Below are 12,249 nucleotides of genomic sequence, written 5' to 3' on the forward strand. Positions count from 1 at the left end.
ATTCCCTAGACTCCACCCTCTAAATCAGGAGCTCTGGAGACCCAGTCCCAATTCTCCTGTTGCCTCCGTGCACAGAGGTTTTGGCTGAACAAACACACCCCTCTTCTCCAAGGTGTCAAGATAGGAACACCCTCTTCATTTTGGCTAAATACTCACTGACAGACAGATCTTCAGCTCCCTCCTTGGCCCAAAACATCTGCATGTGTTTGTTTTGTGACTTTGAAGAGAATGTAACAGGGCTTGTTTTATTAACAGCTGATGGACACTTCAAAGCAAAAATGTTGCTGAGAAATTAATCATTCTACACCTCCAAAGTGAGATTTATGGCTCCAAAACTAATACAGAAATGAACCAAAGGCTAAATGCATGAATCATTCTTTTAAAATAAAGTCAAGTCTTCAATGTGTGGAGTCTTCAGTATGTGTGCTGGTAAAATGAATTGGAAGGCCATCTGATTTTCTTCCTTTACGGTTAAAATAATGTTAAAGAAACACTTTGGTCCTTAGCTTCTTAGTGGCCTAGGGAAAGTGTTTCACTTCAGCAGAAGAAGTCGCGTCTGATAATACTTTCCCAGATTACCAAAATGGTTTTTGTTTCCCACTCTTCCTTCTTTTGGGGGGGAGGTTGTCTAAAAATCCAATGAACTTCCTTTGAGGAAATGCTTACTTTCTGTATTTACCAGGGGAAAGAAGGCCATTGTCTCAGGAATATGGGAATGTGAATGCAGGAACGGGGCATTAACATTTGCTGAGTTGGGTTACAAGTGGGATGGACTTTCACCTAGGGGATTGCATTCATAGACTCCATGCGGAAATTTTTTTCACACTTCCTCCCAGTGCACAGTTTGCCTGTAGGAGAATGTGGCCAGCTCCAGATGCAGCATCAATGGTGCATTTTTAAAAAACTGTTGCTGCCACTTGGTGCTCCAGGAGCTGCCCCTGTCTACAGGACAGACTCTGCCTGCACCCGCAGCCTCCATGGCCACATGCTGGTGGCAAACAGAGCCTGTTTCACAGGTAGGGCTGTGGCTGGAGAGGCCCCCACAGGAAGCCTCCTGAGTTTTATCAACCCGTCTGCTTGCTGCTGGGCCTGGCTAAGCAGGGACGCTGATTTCCCAGTGCTGTGCCATGAAGTCTGTGTTGTCCTCAGTCCCTTTCAACTCTTCTGGGTTATCGTCATGGTGTCATAACTCTGTTTTTACTGATAAGTACGTTATGTCCTCAAACTATATAGCACCAAAATTTTCACTATGCAGAACAGCTTTATCTTTGCTAGGTTATTTGTATACAAGATGTGTTTTCCCCTAAGGGCTGGAAAGGGCTTCTTATACTAAATCCTTGTCTAATGCACTAAAGTGTTTTTGAACATTTCACGTTTCTGTTCTCCTTGGTTTTATTTTCAAAAGCACAAAATCTCTGACTAGAATTAAACGACAACTTCACAGTGCAGGGATACAGCATGTGGGCAAAAAAGTTTCCGTGATATGAAAGGGAAATTCAAACGTCAACATCAAATCCATAGACACCTTTGAAAGGGCTTCCTGTTTTCCCAATCCTTAAGGGCCAGGCGGTTAGTTCATGCAGAGCTTGCTGAGAGCTTGCTTGCACGAGCAGGGCGGCTTGTGGCAGGGATGACATGTCTGCAAGCTGAGAGCAGGCTTCTTGCTTCAAATCACATGCCAGAAACACACAAGAGCTTCAAACATGTGCCAGCTTCCAGAAGATGGGGCTGCCCTTCCTCTCAGCATCCCGCTGCCTGCATCAGTGGATGTTTGCAGTGCAGAGGACTTGGGTACAGCCCTCATTTTTCACGTGATAGTCCTTTCCCGGGCTGCAGAGCGGCGTGCTGTGTTTGCATGTGTTGCTGCTTTGGAGCTGGGCTGAGCAAAGATGGTGGTGTCAGCCCAAAGAGAGATTAAGTGATTGTTGAGGAATTTCTTTATCTCCGTTCTGTGTAAATACAGATTAGAAAAAAATATTTTTCTCACAGCTGCAAGTTGCTTCTGCAAACGTGAGGGAACACAGTGCTGGGCGATATTACACAGTCAGCTCTGCGTGTTTCTGCCAAGCAGGAGGTGGACTCCTAGTAGCACCCAGGCAAATGAGAACAGCGTGTCCTGCTATGCTTGCAGCTATCTCCTCCATCAGCAATGCCTCGTGGGCCAGCTAGGTACGGCACCCATGTGTCTGGGTTTGTGTTGGTCCCAGCTGGGCTTCAACCCAGCTATGATAATCTCCTCGCAGGGCAGGATTTGTCCCCTAGATGAAGGTCTCTGCAAGTTGGGCAGCTGGGGGATGTCTCTGGTATATAGAACCATGGAACCTTTTGGATTGGAAGGGACCTTAAAGATCATCTAATTCCAACCCCCCTGTCCTGGACAGGGACACTTTCCACTCAATCAGGTTGCTCAAAGTCCCATCCAACCTGTCCTTAAACACTTGCAGGGATGGGGCATCCACAGCTTCTCTGGGTAACCTGTTCCGGTGATTCACCACCCTCAGAGCAAAGAATTTCTTCCTAATATCTAATCTAAATCTACCCCTTTCTTTTTATTTAGAGTCCCCTGGTATTTTACCAAGCAGATCCCTGAAGAGGCCAAAGTCTGCTCTCCCAAAGTCCACGTGAGCAAGCTTGTTGTGCTCCCTCGTCACTGCCCTCAGGATCCTAAATTGCACCATTTCATGGTCACTACAGCCAAGGCTGCCCTTGAGTTTCATGTTCCCCACCAGCCCCTCCTTGTTGGTGAGGAGGTTCAGCATAGCACCTCTACTTGTTGGCTCTTTTATCATTTGAAAAACAAAGTTACCATCAATGTATTCCAGGAACGTCCTGGATTGCCTGTGCCCTGTCCCTCCAACAGATATCAGGGGTGGTTGAAGCCCCCAGTGAGGACCAGGGCTTATGAATATGAGGATGCTTTGATCTATCTATAGAAGGCCTCATGTCCTTGGTCTTCCTAAATTCTCTGAGTCTTCTGCAGCTCAGAAAACCCCTCTGTATGTGATCCCCATCTCCATTGCAGAATGCACCCACAAGACAAGGGAAGGGATTGTCCCACTCTTTGTGCTGGTGTGGCCTCACTTCCAGCACAGTGTGCAGTTTGTGACACCACAGTATAAGAAGGACATAAAACTGTTAGAGAGTGTCCAAAGGAGGGCTACAAAGATGGGGAAGGGTCTGGAGGACAAGACGTATGAGGAGCAGCTGAGGTCCCTTGGTGTGTTCAGCCCAGAGCAGAGCAGGCTGAGGGGAGGCCTCATGGTGGCCTGCAGCTCCCTCTCGAGGGGAGCAGAGCTGAGCTCTGTTCTCTGGGGACAGCGACAGGACCTGAGGGGATGGCATGGAGCTGGGACAGGGGAGGGTCAGGCTGGGGGATAGGAAAAGGGTCTGCACCCAGAGGGTGGTCGGGCGCTGGGACAGGCTGCCCAGGGCAGTGATCATGGCATCAGGCCTGCCAGAGTTCAAGAAGTGTTTGAACATCACTCTCAGACACATGGTTTTATTTTTGGGTGGTCCTGTGTGGAGCCAGGAGTTGGACTTGACGATCTCTGTGGGACCCTTCCAACTAAGGATATTCTGTGATTCTATGATGCCACATATGAAGTGATGGCTCTGATTACGTGATAAATTGCCTTTATTTGAGAGATGGCCAATTCTGTGCACCAGGCCTTGAATTCTGACCAGAAGAGGTGAGCTGTGCGTGGTACAGGAGTGTATACACTGAAACTTCCTATATTCCAATAGCTGCCTTCTTCCTCACAAACAGGCCTTGAGAAGCATACAGTGCTGAGTGAAAATAAAATAGTATTCATCTCTGGTAATGCAAAACTACTGCAACCCCAGAGGAGAGAAGAGTAACATTTTCCAAGGGCTGAGGTGCAGGCATTGGACAGAGCAGGTCCTGTTACGTGCTTGGATGGCACCCAGCCCACGTCCCATCACTGTTTACTCTGTAAATATTGATTTCCCGATGGGAACAACTGTTGTACAGTACAGCCAGAGTTAAAGAACTGCTCTGACAAAAACCGCACGCGCGCCTCACTTCTGCAGCATTCCTGAGACAAGGCTGTATTTTTATCATCTGCAAAACCAGCTGCATCTGCTGTGCTGAGCTATAACTGGAATCCTGACTCCCTCATTACGACCTCTGTCAGAGGAGTGAGCCAGCTTCCATGGGGTATAATTTAAGCTCTACCCAGTGCTATGGCTTTCCCGACAAAAAGATAACACCCTGGTGCATGGGGCTGGATGATAGACTAGCCCAGCTCTGCTGCTGCAAGATGACCTGTCGTATGCATACCTTAATCTTTCCTAAAAGTCACTCCAGACCTTGGGCATCCAGTTTACTGCAACAGATGAACCCTGTTAAAAAGCCTCTTCCTGCACACAGGCTGTCCTACCCTTGACTACGTGGATCATATGCTTCTTTTGCAGCATGTTTCTTTTAGGAAGATCATTTCCACACCCTCTGACTTCAGAGGAAAAGAGCTGAAAACAGGGAAATAACAGCAATGCCAGGCTTCGCTGGTCCAGTGGAGACTGCTAGCAAGAGAAAGGTTGCTCAGTTTCACTGCATCTGTTAACGGGATTCAATTAAGCTGCCAGAGATGATAAGCATTTAAAGGGACATCAACCATCACTCCTTGCTACCCATCAAAATCTTTGTAATCTCAGTGGTCATAAATAACTGTGGTTGTATTTGGGGAAGCATTATGCACTGTATGTCCTCCCTTGGGGGCACCATTGTTCCTGGTAGATCAAGGTAACTGTCCTGATTGTTGGCACACATTAAAAGAGCGTTTGGGTGCATATCCATTATGTCTGTTTTCATTGAATTAAATAATAATAATAATAATAATAATAATAATAATAATAATAATAATAATAATAATAATAATAATAAAGGTTCTTTCTAAAACAGATTGAAGGTTGCAAGCAGCAGGTCAGTCAAAAATCAGATTTTCCATTCCTAGGGGAAAAAAAATAAAATCAGGTTGTTTAAAAACTTGGTCTGAAACCAAATCTGATCAAAAGAGAAAGTGTTCATATTTATCAAGGAACTGTATTTGTCACAGAAGTTCTGGTGAAAAAAGAAAAATGTTTTATTGTTGTGTTAAGATAAGGAATGAGGACATGTCAGCAGAACTGGCACCATCCCATGGGATGTATCTGTTTGCAGCAGCAGGCATTTCCCTCACAGCTGCCTTTCAGCAGAAAGTCCTTGACCAGCTGTAGGAGAAAGTGAGCTCCAGCCAATGCCCTGTGCGATCATTCAAACGATTTCCCCCAGGGCACTGCAGGATTTAAGAGAAGAGGTGAATGATACGTAGACGTGGACAGACACAAAGATGCAGAAGAGGCTGCTCTCCATGAGGAGACGGCCTCACCATGATCTTTGCAGCCACCACTGCAGAGAGCATCACCGTGGGCAGGTCTCAGAGAGGATGATGAGATGCCAGTGGGAGGTATGAGGGGCAGCACTGGAGAAAGCATGAAGGTGGGGGGATGAAAGTGGAGCAAGATGGTGACCATAGATTGCATCCATACTAGGCTTGGAGAGCATCTGCTGGGTGGTGGAGATGAAGCAAGAAGCTCTGATGTGCTGGAGAGAGGTGGGCGAGCAGGGAGATGAAGAGTTGGGTGAAGCAGTGGGGTGGGAAAGACGGTCTCTTTGTGCAGGGTCTGAAAAGATGGGGTGGTGCTGAGGAATGCACAGGCCCAGGTGGGGCTTTGCTACATGGCTGGATCAGCAAAGACATGCTGCGAGAAGGGAAGCAGGCTCCTTGGGCAGAGCTGGGGAAGTCTCTCCAAGGGCTAGCTGGTGTGGTGAGCCTCTGATCTCCTCAATGTCCTCATGGTAGGGTTGTGCACCTCCTCTCGAATTTCTCAAATTGCCAGACAATTTCCAAACCTCTGTCTGGGGAGGCCGAGCTATGACCCACTCGCAGGTGCTTTCTTTTCCTTCCAATTGCAAATTGCTTCCTGAAATCAGGCTCCTTTGCTGCATATTGGCCAGCCAAAATAGTCACCCTGAGCTGATAGAGGCTCTGGAAAACGTAGGTTCACGCTTGGCTCTTTCAGCACCCTCCGGCAGGCGAGGGAGGTGTTTCGTTCCTTGTGCTTCATTTCACCACGTTCGATATTGACCTTTTCTTTCCCTAATGAGGAGGGATTTGAGGAGGCAAAGGGACTGGGAAGGAGGTTTGTTCCTCAAGCCTGCTTTGTGAGTCAAGCAGAAAGACTCAGGGCTTGGCAGGGTGATGGCTATTTGCTCCTTTGTCCCATTCAAGTGGCCAGTTTGGGGAATGTGGTGCTGCTCGTCCTCACTGACAGCTGAGCACTGAGAAACCAAGGGACCAACACACATGTCGGGTCTTCTCAGGGGACAGTTTTGACATCAGCTGAATCCAGAAGTGCAGAACTGGGAGGGTTTTGCTGCTTGCTGTGCTGCAGGAAGGAGATTTGTCGTGTGTTACTTCATCTGTAGCCAGAGGGTTGCATTGCAGGCTTCCACTTTTGCAGAAGGGGCTGTTTCTGCTGCTGTGTGTGCAGGGAAAAGAGCCCAGATGTGTTCTGAAAGCGCAAAACCCCAGTGAAGGGAGCCCATGTGTGTTATATATATATATATATATATATATATAAATCTTGTAATTTGTGGAATCTTAATTTATAATTTGTGAAGTCTGAGATTAACAGCGCTGTGTGTCCAGGAGTTTCAAACAGCAGTAAAGGATATCTCCAGCTTAATTTAGTACCAATAAAATAAAATAAAATAAAATAAAAATCTCCATTCTCCGGCCCACACAAGTACAGCCTAAAGAGCAATTCCCAGAGAGGAAGACGGGAAAGCCAGGGCACGCACCCAGTCCTGAGCCAGCGATTTCCAACCAGTCTCACCAGTTGTGCGGGCAGCAGCCCTGCGAGTGCAGGATCAGGGCTTTGCCCAGCCCCTGGCAGCTGCCGGCAGCCAGCGGCTCCGGGGCGTGCGCAGCCTCCGCGCATCCTCCTGCAGCCCTGCTGCTGCTGGGAGGGATGAGTCAGGCTTAATGAAGGAGCACACCTTTGTCTGGTGCAAGCCAGCTCTGTGTCATCTCGGTTTTACCACCACCGGTGATGCAGCCCGCCTCGAGGCCTCCCCGGTAATCTCCTTCTCCTATTTTGTAAACAGAAAATAAAAATAATTCGCTTGCAAGTCGCCAGCGGGTTGCCAACCTCCAGCTGCGACTTTGATGACTAACGCAGCCTGCCGTACCCCAGCCGTGCCAAAGTTCTCGTTTGGATAATTTTACATCTTCCTACGGGTTCTCCTTGAGGAAGATGAAGAGAAGGTGGTTTTTCGAAGGGAGATGAGGTTCGTCTGGGGTTTGTTTTGAAACTACTTAGTCAACAGGGTGTAAAGGGTGTGCAAATCGTGTTAGGCGTCACTGCTGCACACCTGTCCGAAACCAGAAGTGGAAAGGGCTGGGCTAGAAACGGGTTCATTTGTTGTAGAGAGACAATTTTTTGCAAAGCTGGAGGCCTGGTTTAGAAAATCACTGAATTCGGTTCCACGCACACAAAGCAACACCTCTGAATTAAATATTTTTAAAATCTAAGTCAACTGCAGCCTGTTTTCAGCCAGAAGTCTCATGTGGGAGCGTTCATATCAGAAGCAGCAGAAAGGAAAAGCGGAATGCAGAGCTGCATTTCTCATGTCCCTCAGATTCTTTGTTTCTCTTCCAAGCTGATTTACTGTGGATTTATTCAAACAAAAAGGGCCAGCTCTTCAGGAAGAACAGATACATCAGCCAAAATGATCCATCTATTTTCAGCTTTATTTCAGAGCAGCTTTCAGTGGGCGCCGGTAAGTAGATCCTGGCTGAAGTTAAACACAGCAAACCCACCCTGTGAGCTCGGGGTGCTGCTCACCTTGCTCTGCTCCAGCCCACAGAAAGAGTATCTGTAATATTCAGGAAATTATGCCCTTCTCCTTGGCTGGGCTCATCCCGAGATCAAGCTGTAAAGGTACATCCTACCGTGCAGAGCTTGTCTTTTGGCAGAAAGAGAGAGAGGAGACAGAAACAGCCCAGAGCCCACAGACAAAGGGAACACCAGGAGCCATTCTGCAGGCAGAGGCTGCTCTGCTCTTGGCCACGTTCACATGGATAAAGGAGACCAAGTCAGAGCCTGCAAAGCTGCGCAGTGATAAGAAAAAAATATTATAATGCTGTTCTGCAGGCTGGGCTGGGCCGTGATTATATGGCAGTTCGTCCAGCACGGTTCCCCAGGGCCAAGATGCAGTTAGTAACCCTTCACTTAGACTCCTGGCTTCTCTGCAGAGCCACAAGAGCAGCTGATAACACCCTGGCAGCCCCAGCCGTGGGCAGTTTTGTGCGGCGCAATGGTGAGCCGAGCATCTAGTTGGGCTGCTTGTCCTTTGGGAGGAGGCCGGGCCAGCAGCGCAGCACGGCGAGAGATGATGGCAATGTCCCTGCTCTGGTGTGGATCCACCTTTTGGTCCTGGGCAAGTCAGCCAGCTGCTGCCTCAGTCCCAGGAGGCATCAGGAGGATTTTTGCTGCCAGGACGTCAGCGCCCAAGGAAGGCGAGTCCCGATGGCAAAGCTGGAGCAAAGCTGGCGGTGGTGGCCAGCTCTTGGGTGGCAGAGTCCAGGTGAGATATGAGTAGATGGCTCCCAGGGAAGGAAAGGATTGAGATGCCCCTCCTGTGGTCACCAGGAGGTGCAGGCATGTGTTTAATACCAGCCAGCTCGTCCCTTCTTGGCTCACTAGAGCTTCACTTAGGGGCAGTGCTGGGTGCTACGCTGCTGGCAGCTCCAGAAAGCTGGAGCTGGGCTGTCAAAGGGGAAGGGGAGCAGTCCAGGAAATATTATCCAGAGCCTGCTTCCAGACATCTCTGGATGAAGAGTACAGGCAGCAAGCAAAGGCAAACAGGCACGTTCTCTGATTTACCCCATCACCACTCTCCTAGGCCAGCGGGGAGGAGGGCTGCAGCAGCATGGGGCTGGCAGGATGCCCCTGGGCTGGGCTGGGAACGCAGCGATGCATTGCCAGATCCACAGGTTCTCCTCTGGGGCGTTTCCACGCAGTCACTGATTGCCCCACTCCTGACGCAGGACAGCTCCTCACGGCGCCGCCGGATCGCTCTCACCGCCCCCGGAGCCGAGTGTTTGCACCAGACCCCAGGGACGAGGCTGTGCGATGAGAGGCTTGGGAGATGGATGGTGTTAAATGTCTCTGAAAGCAGTCCTGGATGCAGGGACGATTTCTGAGCACGTCCAAAGGAGCCTCCAGCCTCTGCTTCCCGTCAGCAGAGTCGCTCAGGGCACCCAAGTTTCAGACAGATGGACGGTAGCCCAATAACAACAGCAGCTTTTACAGCCTCCAGTCCAAGCCTTTCCATGAGGGACTGGTTTGAACAGTGAAGAAACACACATCAAAGGTAGCCCACAAGCCTACCAGTGCTGTTGGGGTGTCGCAGGCACGTCGCAGGTGCTCTCTCCTGGAGTGGGAACTCCTCTGTGTGATGTTCTCAGAAGAAAACCATGGCTGGGTGATTTCGCCAGAAATAACCCTCGACAGCCTTCACCAAAGCTGACTCAAACCAGCCCTTGTGCCTAGCCTGGCTCGCTGGGCTGCCATGGGTTCGCTGTGCCCCTTGTGCTGTTGTGAGCCAGGGCTCCGTGCCTCTGCAGACGAGCAAGACCACAGTCAGGAACCCATGCCATTACCATTAAGTGAGTAATTGGTGGACTCTGATTTCTTTTCCAGGCCTTCTTTCAGGAGCTGGACCAACACAAAAGGGTTGCTGCCAGCTGGGGTGGATGGTGGAGGCAGTAGGGGTACAGAAGCACAACAGCCCCTTCCCTGTCCTAAAGCTCTAGGACCCGACCCCCTACTGTCCCTATTAATACCTGGTGGGGTGTCCGTAACACGTGCAGCTTCCTACGGACGGAGAAGGCTCCTTGGTGAGAGCATGTTTGGCCTGGGGTTGTTCTTACATAGGAGATATTTTGGCTTTGCCAGAGTAAAAGTGGTGTGTGTTGTCCATTGAACCAATATCACTGTCCCAGCGGAAGCTTTGAGTGTTCTGGACTGAGCGTAAATAAATAATGTAGAAAGAATAATAGTGAGCTAATAACGCTATTATCTGGGAAGATTGCAGCCTAATCTCCAGCACAATGAAGATAATGAGTGTTGAATCATGCCCGGAGCATCCCGACTAAGCGGCACTGATTTTGATAAAGGATAGGAGCGGATTTTTGGTGGCAGCCCGTTGCTTGCCTATAGGTTTCTGGGGTGCACTGTGCCGTCCCTAAGCTGTGGGTCACCACTTCTGGTGGCAGAAGTGGCTCAGCCTCGTGCTCCCATCACCTTCCCCTCGGGCTGGCCGGGATCCATCCAGCTCAGCTCATGATGGGGATGTGGATGGGGATGCTGAACCATTCCAGCCCTGGTCCTAAGTGACAAGCTATGAGGTGGCAATGGCTGTGTGTCACCAAAGGGGCCAAATTGGGCAGCACTGCCAGCTTGTGCCATTGCTGGCATGAGCTGCAGCAACCCCTGCGAGCAGCCAGCGATCCCAAAATCAAACCAAACAGCCCTGGACATGTTGAGGACACACAAAGGAGCTGACAGCCTCTGAATCTGGCCTCTCATCGGCAAATTGTAACTTGGAAGCTTTACTCGGACTCCTAAGGAAAGCAGCTGCACAAAAATCCCGGTGACCTACTTAAATTGGGATTTCGGTAAGGAGAAAAGCGCTTGGCTCCTGCCAGAGGTGCAGCACCTAACTCCCCTACATCCCTTTCAGAAATCCCAGCCTTGGACTGGAGAGCACTGCAGAAGGGCAGGGTTTGTATAATCTGAAGAAAACTTTTAAAAAATCAGGGAAAAAAAATCAGCAGCAATTTAAAAGTGATAAAAACTGACCTCGTGGAGAAGGGGATGGATTAGGGGACACGCGTGTGAGGGATGGGAGTAGGGAGCAGGTGCTCTGCTTGGCAAGCTTTTGGTGTTGTGCTTGCAGGGCCACCCGGTTTGGGGTGAGCTGCTCCGTGCGGGCAGGGTGTGTGCACACACGGACCTGGGCAGTGGTGGGGAAAAATATTTGCAGCTGTCAGACAGCCCGAGCTCGCTGCGGTACCCAGAAGGGCTCTATCGCCGAATCCCTATCTACACAGCAATAAAAAGCAGGGAGCGGGGGGGAGATAAACCCATGGTGGGATTCTTGCAAGCTCGTAAATCCCGGCAAGCCCCAGCCTTGGACTGCTGGAAGAGCCGGGGGCTGCTCCACCAGCCACAGCATCGCCGGGAGGAGAACGGGGCCGAGCTGCCAGCACGGGGAGGCTTTTTCCTAGCAGCAGGGAATCCGCTGCAGCCCAAGTTTTTTTTTTTCTTTTTTTTGGAGGGGTGGAATGATTTAAGCACCTCTCCCGCATCCTGCTGATCTTCCCGGGGGAAGGAGGTCAGGGAAAGGGGGGGAGCCCGATAGCCGAGCCTCCTCAGGGTGCTCATTGTGGCGTATTCACAGAATCAAAGGTTTCCCCTTGGAGCGGTGCCAGCCGGCTTTGGGAAGAAGAATGGGGCTGATACAAAGGTTTTTTTTTTTGTTGTGTTTTTTTTTTTTTTAAAGCCCATTAAGTCGCCTCGGGGCTGAGCTCATGTTCCCACCGCCTCGGCGGGTCGGTGCCGGGGGGAGCGAGGTTTCGTTCCCATCGTCTCAGCCCAAGTGGGAAAGTTCCTGTTCCCCCTGCCTCGCCTCCCCGCGCCGGCACGGGGAGGGAAATAGCCCCGGAGGGAGCTGGGGGGCCACTGCCACCTTCCTCCAGCATCTTAAACACCCAGCTGGCTGCGGGGAGGCTTGAGACAGGAGTGTGGGGAAGCCACGATTCTTCAGCCACGGGATACAGGCTCCTGAAACCCGTGGCCTTTGCTCATCATTTCTGTTGTCCATCATACATGAGCCAGGAGTCCAGGAGGGGTAATAAAGCTCCCAAGACCTGATGTGTTCTCTGGAGGGGCTGAGGTGTGTCAGGGGTGGTGGAAAAGGCATAGCTACGTGTGGCTAACCTCCTCTAGGGACAGCAGCTCGGAGGATGCTGTGTCCCCTTGGGGCAGCCCCCTCTGTCCTGGCCCCGTGGGGTGTCTCCATCCCATCCCAGAGTCCCCGTCCCACTCCTCGCACAACCCTTTGGCTCCCCTTTGTCCCAAAACAGCCTGATAGTCCCGTCAGCACTTCTCTCCCTACAG

Source organism: Anas platyrhynchos, chromosome 5, assembly GCF_047663525.1.
Source record: "Anas platyrhynchos isolate ZD024472 breed Pekin duck chromosome 5, IASCAAS_PekinDuck_T2T, whole genome shotgun sequence".
NCBI lineage: Eukaryota > Metazoa > Chordata > Aves > Anseriformes > Anatidae > Anas > Anas platyrhynchos.